Genomic DNA, 6,095 nt, shown 5'->3' on the forward strand with positions numbered 1-6,095 from the left:
CCCCGCTGCCAACCGCCACAGCCAGGGGAGTGCCCGGCCCCGGCTGGCCCAGCTGCACTCCTACTCCGATTTCTCAAGCAAAACCTGTGCGCAGGCCGTGTGAAGGGAAACCCTGGGGAAGCGAGACTGCGCCGAGAGCGACGCCGGCGGTGACAGTCGCATTAGCCGTCCCTCTGAGGAACCGCCGCCATCACACACGCAGCCCCCACCCCCTTCCGCGGGGCCGCCAAATGGCAGCTACTCTTGGCCCCTAGCGGGGCAAACGCCTGCCGCCGCCAGCGATGGCGCCTCTCTGAAGGGAGCCCCCCACCCCGAGGGCGCCTCCGCCCCACCGGGGCTGCTGCTGGGGACCTCAACGGGACAACGAGGACAGACAAAGACCAAAACCGACCCCAACCCCTTGGGCCTCCTCACCGCACCCGCCCGCCCCCCACCACCAACGCCGCCGCCGGCGGGCGTCGGGCGTCCCGTCACCGCGGCAACCGGGCTCTCTTCTCGCGAGAGTTCGGCTGCCTCGGGGGAGCGGTGCGGCGCCTGCGCGCTGCGAGGCCCCGTTGCCGGGATACGGGGGCCATGATGTGTGCGTGGTGGGGGAGCTGCGGCCTGGCCTTGCGGTGCTTTTAGGGCGCCTGTTGTTTCCCTGCTGCCTGCGGGAGGCAGAAATGTCTCTTCTGTTAAAGTGTAACGCTTAATCCTGTGACTCACACCGAGAATACAAGCAGTGTAAAGCATTGCAATGAAAGTAAACATAATGCTTGTGAATGCTTATGTACCACCAGGGCAACATCTCCTGTCTGGCCTCCTAATAGCCATGGTATCTGTAATCTGGCCCATGGAAGAAGAGTCCATTCATGCTATACCTCCTTATATTATTTTTGGTCATTTTCCAATCTTTTTGCTGTATAATACCATACTTTATTTTTTTAGACTTCTACCAGCACTTTGATGGACCAAAGAAGTTCTGCTCAGTAGTCTGTTTTCTAATAGGTTATTGTGTTGTCCATCAAGTACCACATCACTTCAATCTCATGGCTAAAATAATTACACTCATCATTTTACAGCATTGCTTCTGCCTTAAATACATAGAAGTGGATGTAGAAGGTCCCCCTTGAGCCTTAGGTGTCATTGCTGAAGCCACAACAGGCTTACAAATATGATGGCTGACATAAAGATCGTAGTGTGAATGTCTCTCCCTCAGTGTCCTGCATAAAACAAGGCTGCTGCTTAATTTTCTAACTTCCTTGCAATAGTTCTTCTTTTAATGCTGGAATGGCTAACTCCAAAATGAGCTAGCTTCCAGAGCGTTTCTGCGCAAGACCCAGGAAAGTGCCCCATGAATAGAAATGTATTCAGATGTGGAGCCTGGGTAGAGGCCCTCTGGGCCCAGGGAGCAGGAGAGTGAAACTGTTTGCTGACCAGTGACAAATGTGTTTCAGAGCCTTGCAGCTCAGTGTGGCTGCTACCAGCCTCATCATCTCATTGACCATCCTGGCAGCAGTGCCAGCAGCTTGCCATCCCTGGCTGAGAGGACCAGAGCATGAAGGCAGAGAGTGAAGCAGTGTACACCTTGGACATTGGTCTTCAAGGATGATGAAGGCCCAAAAGAAGGAGAAATTTAGACTGAAGTATAGGAATAACTATGTTGTTGGAGGCTGCAATGCAGGAAGAGTATTCCCTGCATCTGACGTAGGTCACTCAAAGAAGGTAGGTTCTCCCAAAAAACTATCAACAGTGCCAGATTTTGGATTTGCTTGAATTTGTTCTTTGGGGGATCTGCTCTTTCTCCAGCAGTTAGAGAGGAGACCTTTGGAGAGTTCCTTGGCTGAACTAGGGGTCCAAGGTGGTTGCATGTCCATTCCCAAAGGCTTCTGTGAATTACCAGCAGCAGTGGCTGCCCAGAGCCCTCCACCTTGCCCAGAGCAAGTCACAAGGACAACATCCAGTCACAAAAAGGACTGTGTGCAGTAAGCGTGCTCTTTTACCTGAGCAGGGGAGACAATATTTGGACCTGTCTCTTACAGTAATGATTTGGCTAGGTATAGCTAGTATAGCTATAGTATAGTATAGTATAGTATAGCTAGGTCCTGTATAATGATGGAGCAGCTGTTAGCTCCAAAAGCAGTCTCCAGGACTGAACACTCATGGGATCTTTGCTGTCAGTTGCCACAAGAGAAATGCTGTGTCCTCTGCATCAGCAGTATGTGTCATGGTTGTTTCAATTTGTATATGAAATGGGACTCACTGCTGTTTAACACATAGGAAAGATTTTTCCCCCTATAAATCATGTTCCACGTATGGTTTTACAACCCCCTCTAGAGACAGACCGCGTACCTTCAGTTCTGGAAAGGAATACGTGTTTTTTTCTCTGTAGTGAAGCTAGCTGGTCCTGAGATGTGTATGCAGTGCCAAACATCTGTCCCGTGTCATTAAAATACTTGAAAAAAGGTAAGTCTCCCAGAAGAGCATTTTCAATTGTAATGTTTTTCTGATTATGATGAGTGAAAATTGAGCATTTAATGTAGAACCAATTTAGACGACTACTGTGTGCCTCAAGAAAGGCTTTATAACATGGGCAAATAATTGGAAAGCTCCTGAAACAGACCATAGAGATGATTCTGTTTTGTAGGCAGAAAAATAGTATTAACTGATTGATATCATAATATTTTCTTAATAGTTTACTTGTTTTCCTAAAATGCCAAATGAATGATCAGGAAATTTACTTCCCTTGTATAAACAGCCATCTCTGAGACCTAATCACAAACTAAAACAAATAAAAACAAACAAAATGAGCTGTACATTTTCTGTCAATTATTCACATTTATTTCACTATCACCACTGTGCTTAAAAACCATTATCTCTGTCAGAACTGTGTTGTGTTAGGTGCTATATATTGCTAGGAGTCTATTGTTGCTTTGGAGAGGTCAACAGGGAAGGCAAGAAAGAAAGGAATAAGAAATAGAAGTGACTTTCCCCAGGGGACTAGAGTGGCAGAACTGAGAATAGAAAATGCATTATCTGTCCTACACTCGTCAGCACTGTCCTGACCTGTGACCACTAGTCAGCTACTGGGCCTTACAGGAGCTCAAAAGCGAGCTGCTGGGCTGACAGTGAGAAGCTCACAATCTGATTTTTAGTTTGGGATCTCCAGAAACCTTTGGGTACCTCTGGTGAGATGTTACATATTAATTTTTTTTTTCTTTGAGAAAATGTTTGTATTGGTAGCAGCTTAATTTAAGATGTTTTCTATTAGCTTTATATTAGGGAACATTGCTCTGTCTCTGTGTCAAATTGTTCCTGAATTATCCAAGGAGGCCAGGATTTCAGAATGAGTGTGTAAAGTGTGTTTGATATTAGGGCAATTGTTCTTCACAGTAGTTCCTTGTTTTTAAAATGTCCATGATATTCTTCTTTAATAGTTTCATCTGCATTTACAGAACGGAGTTGTAGGTGCTATTTTGAGATCCTTGTGTAGATTTTAAGAAAAATGTTTTTAATATATTTTTGTTTGTGTTACTTTTTCTACAGTGACACAGTTCTCCCACAGAGTTCTGCGTTTTCTACTTTTTCCCTAAGAAATATTTATCTCCAAAGAAACAGCTAGGAGAACAGAGAAAAATGGACTAATTGTTAGTTTCAGCTGTTTATGTCAACATGTAAAACAGAATGACCACAAGATGGTAGTAGTCTGTAAAGAAGGGCGAGGAGATGGTCAGAGCTTTGCTTAATGATCTATGGAGTCAGATACTTGCTGCAAGCATCGTGCTGTAGAGTGGAGCACTTGCGATGTTCCAGCAGAGTTATTTGAGATCTACTTTCTGTTCTGCGTTAATTTGAGGTATTTCACTTGGAGTTAATCTTGTGTGAGGTAGAGCCATGGGCGGTAACATTCACATCATCGTCTCTACGCTGGCTCATTGATCACTTGGGTTGTAGTGCCTCACAGCCTGCCGGTATGTGCCCTTGCCCTGAATATCAATCCTGTAGCGTAAATTGCTGAAAGGAATATCTGGAGTCCAAGGGCTAATATATTTTAAATTATCAACTTAATCTAACATGCTGGGTAGTTTGTTGAGATGTTCGAACCTTGTTGGACAGTGTAATCGGTCTGCCTTTCAAACTCTCAGAAAAGCATCCAGATTGGCACAGGCATTGGTTGCAAAGTGCTCATCTCCTATATGCTGATTCTGCCAGCTCAGATTGGTTCAGAGCAAGGAAATGAGTTAACTTTATACTGTCAGGCCTTATGGGACATCAGACATCACCCAGCCTCCTGGGGTTGGCACGAAGTTCGTGTCAATACATCAAGGCAGCAAGAACTCCATCATGTGCTCTGTCTGATTTGACAGAAATGCAGTCATATGCCCACATGTGATCAAGATTAAAATTGTGCTGCTGAGTGATCTGGCAGTGCACAGACCCATACTAATGAACATGAAACCACAGTTTCAGGCAAAAAATGCACGTTAACTTCTGCTGCCCCTGTTATGAGAGGGAAGACGGCAAGAGGGAGCCTATGACAGATAACTGGGGCAGGCAATTGTGGAGGTACCTCTCGTCTGGATTACAGTTGTCAGAAAACATTCTTGCACTCATTAGTATACAAAGTTGTTCTGTAAACTATTTCAATGTGAATTCTGGGAGAATTATGTCTTTATGGGAATGATAGGAAGGTATCTGAGGTTTAGTAGCGTTAATTTCCTTCTACAGCATATCTACTCTGCATCATACTTAAGTTTTTTTTTTTGTGTGTGTAAATAGATCTTAAAATAAAGGCAGCATTAAGGTTACAACATTCTAAACATAATTTAGCTCTACAATGAAGATAAGCCCTGGGTGCCAAAATCTTGCTGTATTTCTAACCAGAAGTGCTAGTTGTGCTGTGAATAGCAACAGCTTCATTTAGTCATTTCATGCTGAGACACTTTGCAGCACACAGTGTAAGCCTTTTAAAGCAAAAAAGAGTCAGTACTAGTATGTACTTATATTCATTGTCATATGCTTAATAAAAACCGTAACCTATAGTCTAAACTTATTTCCCATGTGGAGCCCACCTTTACTCTTGTGCACATCTTTCTGTTCAGTGCTAGTGTTTCACATAGTCATTGCTCAGTAAGACTCTCTACCTGGAGGAAAAGGAGGAGTGAAAAAATGTCAGTTAAAGTTGCACAAGATGAAATCATGATTTTTATTGGGCCCACTTTACCCAGTGCTGCAAATCTGCACACATATCTTAAATTTCTGTTGATTTAAATGGGACTATTCTTAGCAGGTAGAGTAAAATTTTCCATCAAACATAGAACAGGGGAGGATATAAAGTAAATCATGTCCTAAATTGACCTAATTCTCTTCATTATTATTTTCCTTTGGTTGGAATATAGCTTACAGGGTGATAAAATGACAAACTGAAGTAGCTGTAGAGTTTATATATCTGATGCAATTGATATGTTTTTCTAATTCTATGTGATTTAATTTCCACATATTTTCCTTTTATCCTATAGCTCTCAAAGGTCCACCCTACATTTAACAGGTAAAACTGTTTAAGAATAAATATTCCATCTCTTTTTAGATAATTAAAAATAAGATATTCTCCAAATACTTTTACAACTGTCTCACTCATAGGATGTAGCAAATCTATGAATTTTACAGGTATTTAAGAAGCTCTTTCACAAGTAAGCTCTTTTAAATCCAGTCATTTCCTCTTCTTTGTTCTCTCCTGTTCTTTCCAGATATTTTCTTCTCTTGGCCTGTTTCCTGAAAGTCTCCTCTTTAGCTGCCAGTGCAGATATTTGTGTCCATGCTTGGGCTTCTCTTCTTCCTTTTCCCAGCTCCAACTTTAATAAGCCTCCTGGGCTTTATTTGAAAACTTCAGCTGCAAAGGAAATAAACGCTTGCGTATCTCTGATGTTACTGTTTGGATTAAAAAGCCGGGTGACCTTGTTTTAAAGGCTGAACAAAAAACTCTTGAACATACATGGAGATAGGTACTCAACACATACCTGAAGTTAAATCTGAGGTACAGAAAAAGCAAACACATTTTTTACTTTTTTTTCTGCCTTCATTAACAATGTTAATTGTCTGAATATTTAAGTTCCTTC

The sequence above is a fragment of the Rhea pennata genome, chromosome 1 (assembly GCF_028389875.1).
Source record: "Rhea pennata isolate bPtePen1 chromosome 1, bPtePen1.pri, whole genome shotgun sequence".
Classification (NCBI taxonomy): domain Eukaryota; kingdom Metazoa; phylum Chordata; class Aves; order Rheiformes; family Rheidae; genus Rhea; species Rhea pennata.